This window comes from Lissotriton helveticus, chromosome 4_1 (genome assembly GCF_964261635.1).
Source record: "Lissotriton helveticus chromosome 4_1, aLisHel1.1, whole genome shotgun sequence".
NCBI classification, from domain to species: Eukaryota; Metazoa; Chordata; class Amphibia; order Caudata; family Salamandridae; genus Lissotriton; species Lissotriton helveticus.
The window spans coordinates 1,738,354,419-1,738,368,986 of NC_136063.1; positions in this window are offsets into that span (position 1 = coordinate 1,738,354,419).

Here is a 14,568-nt window from a genome sequence, read left to right on the forward strand (position 1 = left end):
GTCTGCGCCCGTCACCGTCCCGGAGGCGCCGGGGCGGCGGCGGGCTGCTGGCCGGCCGGGCGAGGGGGAGGATGATCACCTACACGTCGGCGACGCTGCGCGCCATGCAGACCCACTCTTGTTCGTGCCGCGTGGTTTTCCCGGGACGTTTTAGAGGCAAAAGGCGTTGTCCGGCCTGCGGCTGGTCCCCGATTTGGACTTCTATTAACGTGTATAGGCCTGCCGTGACCGGCGCGAAGCATCTCTGCCTGCTGTTGAATACACGGTCACTGGGCTGTCATGCCCAGCACCTACATGATCTTTTGGTGAGGGAAAACCCAGTGTGTCTTCTCCTAACCGAAACTTGGCTGGGAGAGGCGTCTCAGCCGGATGTATTCTCTGCCATTCCTCCGGCGTATAACATCTTCCGGCAGGACAGAGGGAAGGGCAGGGGCGGTGGTGTAGCTGTGGTGGTGAGGAAAAACATTCCTTGCTCAGTTCTCCCTTTGATTTCTATCGGGGGTTCGGAGTCCATTGCCTTCACGCTCAGACTGACCCCGGCTCAAGCGCTTAAGGGGTTGCTGGTCTATAGGGCGCCTGGCCCTCTGGGTTCCTTCCTAGAGGACTTGCAGACAGTGATATCCGAGCTGGCGTTGACTACACAGCATTGCGTTGTGGCGGGCGACTTCAATTTCCATCTTGAAGCGACCAGCGACCCGGACACCATTAAATTGCTGGATGTTACATCCCCGTTGGGCCTCGTACCGTTTGTGTCAGGTCCTACGCACGAGAAAGGGCATACTCTCGATCAGGTCTTCTCGTCAGTTCCGGTTGTTGATGTCGAGACGTCACCGGTGCTCTGGACTGATCATAGGCTGATCAGGTTCTCCGTGTTGGAGAGTGGGCGGCCGGCTAACAGCGCCCCCATGTTGATTAGACCAGCCTCAAGAGCGCTGTATAGAGTGACGCCGGATATGCTGGAGCAGGCGCTCTCGGAACATCCCTGTCATCTTTCGGGTGATCTGGAAAAAGATACGGAGGCTCTGCAACGGTGGCTGACGGAGAGGCTTGACGATCTTGCTCCAAAGGTTGCCCAGCGGTCCACGGTATTTCGACAATCGGCGCCGTGGTTTACGGAGGCGCTGCGGTTGGCCCGCAGCCAATGCAAGGTTGCGGAGTGGGCCTGGCGTCTTCAGTATAACGGGGAGGCCAAATTGGCCTATAGAGCGGCTGTTAAAGCCTATCACCGGGACATCCTAGGTGCAAAGAAAGAGTACCTTGCTAGGAGGATTGAGGCGGCGGCGAACTCCTGCAAGGAGATCTTCACCGTGGTGAAGGAGTTCACCACCCCCAGCTCCCACTCACCCCCGCCATTATCATCGGATGCGTGGGCGTGTGATCTCGCCAACTTCTTCACCAACAAGATCAAGGCAATTCAGGCTTCTTTCTCGGAGAGTGCGGAGGAGGACGGCCGCGGCCCCGGGTCAGGGCTTGGGTCATCGCCCACGCCTGTCGCAGTGCTGGCAGATTTTCCTGCTGTCTCTAGCGAGGCGTCCCGGGTGTTGCTGGCCAGCCTCAAATAAGGCTCGCCACTAGACCCCTGCCCTGCCAAATTTTTGGCAGGGATGGCGGCGGTGGTGAATCCTCTGGTTAACTCCATCCTCAATACCTCTCTGAGGGAGGGGAGTGTTCCCCGCACTTGGAAAAGGGCGATGGTGATCCCCCTCCTGAAAAAGCCTGGCCTTGACGCCGATGTTTTGGCCCACTATAGGCCAATTTCACTTCTTCCGGCTTTGGCGAAGATCACTGAAAAACATGTCCATGGCGTCTTGTCGAGCTTTCTTGAAATTAACAATCTGCTCCATCCTTCCCAATCCGGATTCCGTCCTAATTTTAGCACGGAAACGGCGTTGTTGGAGGTCTCTGAGATCATCAGGGAGACCTTGGATGTTGGTGGCAAGGCCATGTTAGTCATGTTGGACCTGTCGGTGGCCTTTGACACCGTCCCCCATGAGGCGCTCCTCGCCAGGCTCCATGACATCGGCATCAGGGGGACGGCGTTCAAATGGTTCACATCTTTTCTCGAAGGCCGCCGCCAGACGATCTGGGTTTCCCAGAGCTCCGCCGAGATGCCGCCTTTGGGAGTAGGGGTTCCACAGGGTTCTGTGTTGAGCCCGTCATTGTTCAACATCTATATGTCCCCTCTGGCGGCGGCGGTGGAGGCTTATGGGGCCCGGATCGTGTCCTACGCCGACGACACGCAACTTCTCTTCACATGGGATAAAGATCTAGCATTTGATGGAGAGAATATTCGGGGTTGTCTGGGCATGGTATTCGATTGGCTCCAGCGGAACAGCTTGAAGGCTAACTCCAGTAAGTCGGAGGTTTTATTCTTCGGCTGTGCCACCGACCCTGAGTGGCGGCTATGGTGGCCGTCTGAAATGTGCCCTCCCGCTCAGTCATCAGTGGTCGCCAAAAATCTTGGGGTTAAACTGGACAATAAGCTCTCGCTGAGAGCGCATGTCCTGGGTCTGGCCGGCACCTGTTTCGGCATTCTGAAAATGCTCCGCAAGTTTCTTCCACTGCTCTCTGCGGAGCATAGGCGGATAACCGTCCAGGCGCTTATCGGATCCAGGCTGGACTACGCCAACGCCCTTTTTCTTGGTCTCCCTGACTACCTTGTCCAGCGCTTGCAGGTGGCTCAAAACTCCGCTGCCCGGGCTGTCTTTGGTTTGCATAGGCGAGCACGAGCGTCTGGGCTGCTGCAAAGGCTCCACTGGCTGCCCATCCCGAAGCGGATAATGTTTAAATCCCTGACGCTGATGCACAAAGCACTCTTTGGCTCAGGGGCTGGGTACCTAAGGCGTAGGTTGGCCTTCTACCGCCCAACCCGTTCGCTACGGTCTGAATCTCTTTTCAGAGCTGTGGTCCCGTGTGTGAGGAAGGCCCGCACTGGGGGCCGTTCTTTCAGCTACAAGGCCCCCCAGCTATGGAATACTCTTCCACTGGTGTTACGCAGTACCCCCAATCTGCTTCAATTTAGGAAGAACCTGAAGACGTGGCTTTTTAATCTTTAGTTTAGTTTTTTGGGTGGGTTCTGCTTTGTTTGTTTTCTGTATTTGCTTTTACTGTTATGTTATTCTGCTCGGAGCTGCATGTGGAAAGCGCCAGGCCCGGGACACTCTTTTAGAGTAGCCGTGCGCTATATAAACCGAGTTTAACATAACATAACATAACATAACAAACCCATTCTTTGACTTGTCGCTCTGGGTGTCCACAACTGTTTCCCAAGTTCTCAAATCTGGCCTTAATTCTCTCATTGACTTCGGCCTCGGTCCTCTCAGATCCATCGATCCCCTCCAACCCCCTCTGTCTTCCGAAGGGTCTGTCGATGCCACCAAAGGGGTGCTCCGTGATACAGGTCTAGGTAATGTTTTCCACCCATCTGTCACATGAGTTCTGCCATGACCTGCACTTCTCTCACTCCCCATCTCGGGTGGACTCTCGTTTTGTGTCTGTTCTGGATTGTACACTGATACTATGGGACCTATGGTAACCGGTACTGTAAGGGCATCTGGCAGTTTCTGAGAATGGACACCATCTTCCATCCGTACCTTCTGTACTGTAAATCTTCCCACTACTCTCGCTACCGGTGAGGGTGGAGGTGCCTTTTCTCCCTTTTCTGGGGTGAACTTGTCCCCTGGGGTTTCCCATCCGTTCCCCATCGGAACTCCGCCTTCCCCTGTTGGGACTTCCCAGTGCTTTCTCGATGGTTGCGTTCCCTCTAGCTCTGGATTGTATGGGGGTGGCCTTTCTGACAACAGCCTCTCTATTAGGCTGTTGTCTGTCTCACTGTCTTCATCCTCTGTGATCTTTTTCTGCCCATCCCCAGCACTTTCCAGCAACGGATACAACTTATCTACTGCAATGGTCTGTACCCTCCACCTCTTTTCCATGGCATCCCATCTTGCTTCTTGAACCGCCCTTACCGATCGTTTCAATCTTTCCTGTCTCCTGTCTCTGTTCCTGTCGTGGGCTGCCCTGATCCATGCATTTAGCGCTTCAAACTGTGTTGGTCTGGGCAAAGGTCGCAATGCAGCCATAATCGCTTTCAACTGGTATAGCACTTCTAGTCTAAACGTTCCATATTTAGGAAAGGTCAATTCCTCATTTCCATCTGTCATCTTACACCAATTATCAAGCCACAATATGGTATGCAACCCAACGTTCGCTCCCATATAATAAGCTGGAGTATCCTCGGGTGGAGCCTCCTCCCCGCCCCGAGGTTCTATCTTGTTTTCTCCTTTGAAACATTTCCCCAATACTTTAAAACATTTCATGATGAAACCCACAACGTTTTCTTGTTTACAACGCTCGTTTACTTCCTGATGACAATCCACCAATCTCAGCGCGGCTGCACACTAACCGCCCTATCACAGTGCGGCTTCACACCAACCGCCCTATCACAGCGCGGCTCCTTCTGACGTCACTCGCCTCCGTTTCGCAGCAGTTCCCCTCCTTTCTCCGATGTCTCGCCGGTCACGCATGCGTCCCAATCATACTCTAGAAATGATTACTTCCGACCAAGCAACCACTTCTTTGACTGTACGGCCACAGTCTAACTGTAATTGTCACCTTTCCCGGCAAATGCCTGTCCGCGAGCGAACAGACAATCACCTCAACCGTCACCCGGTAACTTCCGACCAGCGTCCGTTACCTACACACTCCTTCAGGCGATCAATGGTACCTCATGACCCCCTTTCACAACAGTTGACAATTACTTTGGATGTTCGATACACCCGGACCACTTAAGCTCTCCTTGAGTTTAAGATTTTCACCGGTTGCGCGCGCTCACAACCTGATCTCCTTTCACGCTACAGGCATTCAGCTCCGCAAGACATTACAACACAATGACACAACATAACACCGCAATCTAGCAACGCATGACCCTTTTCATACTCACTCTCCTCCGACCTGCTGCTTTCTGCCGCACTGTTACTCTCCGTCAGTTTCCGTGGAACGCCATCCTCCGTCCGTGACTCTCTGGACACTCTTCATGTTCTTCTCTATGGGCCTCGGGGAAATCTCAACCTACTTCTAGATTACCCTTACTCCAGAAGATAAACCATCCTACACTGCTACCAACTGAAAAGGCGGGATTTCACCTCTAGAGTCTGCTTACCATTCTCCTGAATCCCGTCACAGGTCGACTGGACCTTTTTACCTGTCATAGAGTGAATTTAGGTAATCTAACCACAGCTAAACAGTTCAAATTCAAGATACCAAAATACTTTCCCCAAAGAACCACTGACTAAAGACTGAGTTTAAAGGTTTATTACATAACCAAAAATAACTGGAGATACAGGCACCTCAGCAAGAGGTTCAGGAGATAAACAGGTACTAATGCAAACATAATCCTACGGAAAACTCTCAATCGACTAATGAATAGCACAAGGATCAGTTCTAATACCATCAGGCTAAACAAGATTGCTATAACTTGAGTTCTGGTGCTCATCAGGATATAAGACATATATTCAGGTTAATCTGTCCCTACACTATGCTAGGTGACATCCCTACTCAACAATTAACCCAACCTAACCAAAAGGTGTCAGCCGTGGAGACTTCCAAAGAAGTTCGCCACCTTCTCCCTTAGACTAGAGTTTTCATCTCCGCAGCTAAGCTCTTTGCCCATGCGAGCGCTCTCTCTAGCTCCTCAGCCATCTGCTCTGTCTCCACCCTTGGGGTGCTGTCCCTAATACAAAACCCCACAATGTTAACAACACGCCTATAGGAACGCCCCTCTAGAAGGCGTTGGGGTCTGTAAAATTCCATATGGCGTGGATCCCTCCTCATCCATTCGGCCGTCCTTGGGTGGGTCTCAGGCTCTTCATCCTTTCAAGTTGACTCCTTGAATTCCTGGTTTACTCCTCCATGTCTAGGTCTAGAATCCTAACATACACACACAATGGGCCCTTCTACTCTACTATCTGCTCGATGAGGCACCTGCAAAGAAATACACGTAAGCAGCTCACAGTCTACGGATATTGCAATATTTTATAAAGGTCAGTTATAAATCATTTCTACAGTTATATGTCAAGCTAGGCATTCTCCAACAGGCCTACCCCACTTCTAAAGGAACTAAGCCACTGCTTGTTTTATAGGCCCAACGTGTTACATTGCATTCCTCCTTCTCAGCTCGCTTGGCCTCCAACCTTAAACAGCAAATGCATTTTCTACTTTAAGCAAATCATTATATATATATATATGTGGACCGTTATGCTTCATATAAAGCGGATCTCAAGTTCAATTTCATTGTTAAACATACGTTGCATAAGAAAAAGGTTTCATTTTAAAAGCATCTGTTTCAGCAAGCATGGATTGCACTTTGTAACGTTGGCTCTGCACATTTTCTGATACCAATTTACCTTAGTACTCTCTCATACATTGCATCTAAACAGGATCAACAAGCCTCTACATATGCGGGTGCTGACTACTTGTAAATATGCTGCACCCCTACAAATTTCTCTTTAAATGGCGCTCTCTCAAGAGAAAGATGGGGAAAGCTGGCCACAGATGCATAACGAAGGAGGCTTGTGTACACAGAAGATACTCTAAGAAGAGGATAAGAGCGTAGTGGTGTGGATTTAGTTGGATGGATAGTGTTAGGTATATTTTTGTGGGTTGAGGTGTAGTGTATTGGCATTTATTGTAGTTTGGTGGATTGTATTGGAGTTGTTTGAATGGTGTGTGCTGCACTACATTATGTAGAAAATTATAGATAAATAAACAATGTTGCTTAAAGAAAAGGGTTGTGTGTATTCATATTTTAGGATATAAAAATGATATAAACATACTTAACTATACAGAGGTGTGCTTCCTTTAGTTGCACCCCACATTTGGCACTGTGTCTGCTTTACATTTGTTCCTATGGGCTAAAGAAATATATAAAGAATGAAGTCTCTTAAAAAAGTCAGCACTGGATGCAATTCGGTAAAAGTGATAATGGCTGATAGGCTAGCTGAGCGAGAAAATGCTTCCCGTTGAGGATCGAGCTAATAGGGAGAGGGTATGCCAATATAACAAGAACTGCCAAATTTGTAATTAGGGAATCAGGTTGATAATGCACATGTATCATTTACAACATGATTTTAATTATGCAAACTATTTTTCGGTTAAGTTCACATTCAATATAATGTGACCTTTGCTATGTTGTGGCCAGAGCTGCCGACATAGTACGTGGGGAAGCAGGTTGAAGTGTTGGCATGGTGTCAACATCCTGTTTTAGCAACAATATTCCTACATGCTCCATTCCCAAAAAAAGTACTTGGACATCAAAACAATAAAATGCACTTAAAAAGCCACGCTGCTTTCCAGTTACCAGATTTAAATGTACAACATTTGAAATATTAAATAAGTTAAACAATTGGCAAACAAAAACCATCACTATTGACTACATACAGATGTGTGTGTTGAGACAGATGCTTTCCCATGATGGAGTCTACCATGCAGACACATGCTGAACGGCAGCTGACCCCACAGTGAAAACACTTCTTACTTTATGGCCTGCCTTGGCACCAGAAGTCTATGTCTAAGGTACCATTTCAATATTTGGGGAATATGTGTTTAATGCTTGCAGCACTTCTTTTAAAGTGGACCCAGGTAGCAGACCAACTGAGACACGGAATGGGCACTCAATAGTAATTACATTACTGAAAGTCAAACAAGGTGACAGCAGAAAACCACAGAGTCTTAAAAGAAAGATCGTCCATGGCCTGCCTGTCTCAAAAACAAGCAATCTCTATAAATAAGATCTGTTCAGAAAGTAAATTGCCGTCGCTCCCCTTAAGGGGGTTAGGGTAATGTCTGCGTTCTTAGCCTTACGGTGACTGGAATGGCACAGGAGGCCACACCCACTTCTTCTGGCACAGTATCTGAGATGGGGACCACCTCAAAAGCAAGCAATCTCAGAAAGGAAATTGTGGATGCGCTCTTTAAGGGATTTACAGTAATGTCTCCATTCCCCACCACAGCCGTCTTCGCCTTTGAAAACGGTGAGACTTTTAATCAGCCTCACGGGGACCGGAATGGCGCCGCACAAGAGATACCACATAATTCTTCTGTCACGGTACCTGAGATGGGAGCTGCCGCTCTGGCCCTCTGCTAGCCCCGCACACAGGGCACACAGTTCTGGAGGCAGGGCTCAGCTCCTGAAATGCAGGTGAGGTTGTGGAAGCGTCAGTGCAGTGGCCTTGCACACCACAGTAGTTATCTTTAACAAGCATTTGCAATGCAATAGGTCTCGCGTTTGTGAGAGTTTAAGCTATTGTAAATGACAATGCCTTTTATTTATGTTTTAGAAACCAAAACATAAATAAAAGGCATTGTCATTTATAATGCCTATAGCTCAGACTCGCGTATAAGTGAGACCTAATGCATCGCAAATGCTTGTATTCAAATGGTCACATAACTCAGCTCGTAGCATCCTTGTATTACTCATTTCATACAATCACCAGTGTTTCTAATTTTATCCTGGGTCAATTTTATGATGCTCATTTATTCATCTAAAGGTCCTATTCCATTTGTTCTTATTGTGATGCTCTCACTGGGCCTCAACAGGACTTGTATAAGGACGTATGTTTTCAAAATCTATAACGTGATGTCCTTTAGCTAGTACTTGTAAAACGAGGCATCCCATATTGGGAGGCAGCAAGGTTAAGTCGCTCTGTCATTTGTAGGGGGAACAAATGCTTATCAATAAAAAAGTTAAGAAAGCCCTCCTCGAGGAAGATATCTGTGGAGTGGTCCTGTAAGTGTTTGGCAATGTGTTACGCCAAGATGGTGGTTACCATTCTAATATGGCGACCAAACCTTTTAAAATGTTAAATTAAAAGTATAAAGAGTCTGGAGAGTTATAGTGGGGCCAGGGAGCCAGGGAAAGAGGGGATGAGTGAGTGTACACACGGAAGTTGAGCACACTGCTCGCCCCTCGCGACGCTATACTTGTGAACATGAAACTGGGAGGAACTTTAAGGCAACGAAAGATGGGTTGAGATAAGGAAAGAATGTGGAAGAAACAACCGAGACAATATAGAATAATGAATAGTGTATATGGGGAGAGAGGACAAGACAAAAGAAAAAGAACAGAAGTAGAGAGCGGGCAAAAGGAGCGAATACGGGTGGACAATGCAGGAAACGGTGTAACAAGAGGAGGGTGGATGAGAAGAAAAATGAATAAAAGACGGGAGAGGAAAAGGCGGGCAAGGACAGAGAGTTAAAACAGAACAAGGAAAGAACGCACCCCAAAAAAAGCGCTCGCCGGTCAGCCGCTGTTTATTTTTGCATAGCGCTTTCACTTTAAAGTGAAAGCGCGATGCAAAAATAAACACGTGGCACCATGTGTCCTTTTGAGACGGCCCATCCGGACTGGACCGTGCTGCAGCCAGAGCATGGGCATTTCTTGTATTTATGGGGCCATGTGTCAAAGAATTGTAAGGCAGACACAGCGAATAAAAAAAACTACAGATATAATCGAGCTGTGTTAACATGAACATGAAGTGAAGGAAGATTAAATTGCCTACCGTTTCCAGAAGAAAAAAAACCAACACAACTCTGATAAGCTTAGAAGAAATTTCTCCGTGAAGAGCGTAGATTCTTCCTCAATGCTGAAACAGAGTTAATTGTTCATATGTAGGTTCTTCCTGAATGGTAAAACAAACCTTCTTGAACATTGAAGAGAAATTCTTCTTGATGAGGATGGTTTGAGAACATTTTAACTTGATTGAAGAAAATGCTCAATATATATAGAAATTACACACGTGGGTGAATGTAGCCTTAAACCATCGCCATCAATTTTGTATTAATTACGTTGGACATCGATGAGTTCAAGCTGATTTAATAAGGCTACAACAGGAGAGGTCGGCACACCTTCTCACATCAACTGCTCATCTTGCTGCTTCCAGTTTAACACTGTTGCTAAGGTACAGTAAGATTCTATAAGAGAATCACCACAGATGCCCACAGACAACCTAAGCAAGATTGGAATATAACAAATGGCTGGCCACCATTTAGCATAAACTGTGACGCCAGCCAATGGAAATGAGGGGCGGGGCTTCAAGCCCTTTTCTAAAAGTCCTCCTCTGCATTAAATCTCGCCGAGCGAGCTGCGCATTTGCGCAGCAACGCTAGGCGAGACCTAAAAAGGTAGTCTTTGTTTAAGCCAAAAAAAGCTAAGAACAGAAAACGTGGAAAAAACAGTGACAATCCCATTAGTGGTGTTTAATGTTTAAGCACAAACAGAGCAGCCAAAAAGTCTTGCACGCATATCAAACACGAACATGGAAATAATAAAAATTCCACTAATTAAACACTTAAACACACAAGTTGATGTTTTCTAGTAGTCAGTCCCTACTCCATAGGCATAACCAAGTGGAGAAAGGGAGGAACAAACAAAGAAATAACACAGAAGCAAACAAGCAATTTGTAACAACAGTACAATGAACAAATCTTAGCTAAGGGACTGGCTGCAAAGCCACAAACTGATTACAGCATGTTTCGAGAGACAGCGCATGTGCTGCCTAGGCTCAACCTAAAAAGGGCCAAAATTGAAGGAAATAGCTTAGAAATTCACATTTTAACATAGCCAACTCTGTAAGAGTACAGATGATTAGTGTCTCCAGTGTACTTCATTTTTACTTATACAGTATGTAGTTTAAAAATTCAAGGAAGGGTGGTTTGCATACCATTAGCAGTATATTCTGATTAGCCTGACCTGCGAGCATATGCATAGGTGTAATACCCAATTAATTGGCAATAGTTATCTGAAAGACAGAAGACGTGCACTTGATTAAAAAACTATATAGCACCGCCTGTTAAAATTCTTTGACCATCTAGGCTTACCAATTGTGTTAGCAGTAGAGGAATCCAAGTAAAATCGGATATAAATCACAGCCACCACCACAGTTATTTTCAAGGTAACCGTCTGCTCTGTGTAGCCTGAACATGACCTCTTTTTATGAAACATGGCTTAGTGTACGTTGAAGCCGACCATATTGGTAGCGGCAGTAGTCACGTTATTTTCCCTCCCTGACCAACAGACAAGTTAATAAAGGTTGAATAAGCAAATGATGAAAGCTAGAATTGTGAGTTAACATAAACCTAAAACACTGAGTTGGAGTTTACTGATTGCCATTCTGAGTCCAGGCATCTAAGTGAGAAGTAAGGACCAACTGGCTAGAGAGGGCCTCTTGGGGGACGGATCATGAAATGTCAGCTGCTAGTCACATGGTTTGATTAGAAAAATTATCCGCCATCTTGGTAGCCACTCTGTAGTTACAGCTAGGATTCCCAGAGATAGAAGTTCCTTATATTGTTGCTTGCTGTCACCATTTGATGAATCTTCATGGATCTTTACAGATCTATCCCTTTTTCTACATTGGCTGATGATGCAAAGTTTCGTGGTGATTAGTTAAGGTGGGTACAAAGACAAAAAAAGGGGGGGTCCCAAAAGATGTTTTTCTAATAATGCATTTTCCACAGACTTTTTACTCAGATGTAGCAACAAAAAGTCTGAAGAGATTTACATGAAATTTGGCAGGAATGTAGATTATGGTGTGGAAGGGGTCCTTTTTTATTTCATCTGAATAGTTCAGTAGTTTACATTATTAGAGACAAAGCGTAGTAACATATTGTGCCGCGGTGTACCGCAGTACCTTTGTGGTATACCACAGTACATGGCAATTACGAAACACAAAATGATTAGTTAATCAACTTGCCACAGCACTCTATGATTCGTACCTCCAATTAACGGCACAGCACTGCATTCAATGACATGCCACTCCACACTACACCTCTCCACTCCGTGACCCTACACTCTTATATACTCTACGAAATGCCACTCTACGACACACCACTCCACTCTACAACACTCTACTCCACTCTATCCTTTTCCACTTTACACCACTCTACTTTACTCTACGCCACAACACTCTATAACATGCCACTCCACTCTATGACATGCTTCTCCCATGTACAACACATCACTACAGAACACTCCATTCCACTCCAGTCTAAGACATGCCTGTCCACTGTACAACATGCCACTACACTCTACGCCACTCGACTCTATGTCCCTACACTCTGAGACCCTCTGTGACACCACTCAATGACACGCCACTCTGCTCTACTCCACGATATGCCACTCTACTCTACTTGATGACATGGCCACTCCTGCCACTCAACTGAAAGCCGGTCCACTCCACTCTACGACACACCAATCCACTCTACAACACGCCACTTCACTCTACGACACTCCACTCCACTCTGCTCTATGACATGCCACTCCACTCTACAACATGCCACTCCATTCTATGACATTTTTGTCCACTGTACAACATGCCACTACACGACACTCCATTCTACTCCGGTCTAGGATATGCCCGTCCACTCTACGACATGCCACTACACTCTACGCCACTCGACTATGTCCTCCACTCGAAGACATTCTGTGACACCCCACTCTATGAGACGCCACGACACTACACTCCTCTCTACTTTACGACACAGCACTCCACTCTACTTGATTACATGGCCCTCCACTCTACGACATACCACTCCCCTTGTTTGGAAATAACGGGAAAGTAATGCAAAGCAGCGTATTGCGCTGCTTTGCATTACTTAGCGCCAATGGGAAGTACCTTGGGTGGTGCATGGGCATTCCCATGCAACCACCCAAGGTTTCTGACATTAAACCAAATTTACTAAACAAAGTAGACAGGGTTTAGCATCAGAAAGCTGTTCCCTTTTAAAGTAGGCTCAAGGAAGGAGACATGCTTTAATTTCTCCTTTATTTTCCGACTTTGTACGTGTGCTGCACTTTACAGCACGCAGAGAAAATTCAGAAATGGGTTAAAGTCAGTCCAAGCATGGTATTTTGTACTGGAAGGGTACACTTGCAGTACAAAACATATGCTAGACTCACAGAGATACCCTTACACCAGGGTGCAAGGTTTATCCGTAGTGCACAGCAGTTGATTTCAGCGCTGGCGCTAGGGAGAGGGGAGGATAGTGCCATTTTTCTATAAATTTGGCTCTCTCCTGCTCTTTCCTTCTCACGCAGCACAGCATAGCATTTATAGCAACTGCACTGCGCTGCATGAGAACTTAGTAAATCTGGCCCTATGTCACAGAAAAACTGGTACTGAGTGCAACGTGAAACAGGCTTCTATTAATTGGGAGTAATTCCTATGCTAGAGTGTAGTTTAATTATTTCAGTGTTATATTATGATTGTGTTTTCAAATCCTTACTTGAACCGAATCTGGGGGCATAGTTATTGAGCAGTTACGTTGCATTTGTGCCATCCAATGGGCCGCAAGGGCGACACAACTACTAAGTAAGATTTATCAAGCCACGCAAGCCCACCTTGCATGCCCCTGCATGGCATGATAAATCTAGAGTAACACAACGCAGAGCTAATCATTGCATTGTGTTACTCTTCCCCATGGAGGTGTTCCATAGGTGGAGAGTGGGCTTGCTCACTCACTCACCAATGGATTTTGGCGCATTCCCCAATTTACCAACATTGGTAAATGTAATAATGAGTCAAAATGTTACGCCTCCCAGGTGAGGTGTAGTGAGAGACATATCTTACTTTCTCCCTGTTCTTTCCTCTTTCTAGGTGTCCTGCATTCTGCACCACGCATAGAAAGAGGAAAATGCCTCAGAGGATTTTTTTGTGCAGGAAGGTATCCCTTCTTGCGGAGAAACAATCCTCCTTACAATGCGGACACCCTTGCATATTGTGCGCATGCGAAGGGAACAAACTGAAATGCGCCATATAAAGTTAAATATGGTGCATTCCTGCCCTTTCTCTATCACACGTTGTGATTTTTTGATAAATGTGCTCCCTAGTTTTTTTTGTGTTTTTTTTAAATTCTGGGCTGTGAGATGGAATTCACGGAGCACCTTTTTCCGATACGGAGGAGAGCTGTGGTCGTTGCACAGTGTTATGAAAAGAAATTGTGGTCAAGGTGCATGTGTGGGATGCCATTTCACTTCATGAAACATGCAAGTGTAGGACAACTCTGTAGGGCCTTGATCAACGTGTACTTTCAACAAGGGAAAGTGTTCTGTTCATGCATTTCGCTGCCGGTAATGAAATTTAGCAGAGTCCTGTTCATTTACCATTCTGTCGGGTTCTATCTGGTGTGGCATTCCACACAAGGAAGCTAAATAACACTTAACTCCTTGTATACACTGAACTCAGTGAGTTATTCACTCGCCCTTGAGATATGTGGTGATGTTGATTTTGAGTTGGTATCTCAGCAAAGCCGACTCAGCTTTTCATCATTCCACAGTAAGTACATTGAGAACCATTACATTATTTAATGGTAGCAGAAATTATAACAGCACGTGTGCCCTGTGTTGTGCTTTTAAAAAAGCAAGGTACTATTATCTATTCTCACAGCTCTCACACTATTTTTTCTCAACAGAAGATGTACGTTTGCTTAATGTCTATTTGCAATTTTCTTACTACCGAAGGCAATCGAAAAACAGGAAATCAATGAAAGCTATTTCCTCTGATTTTTGTCTTT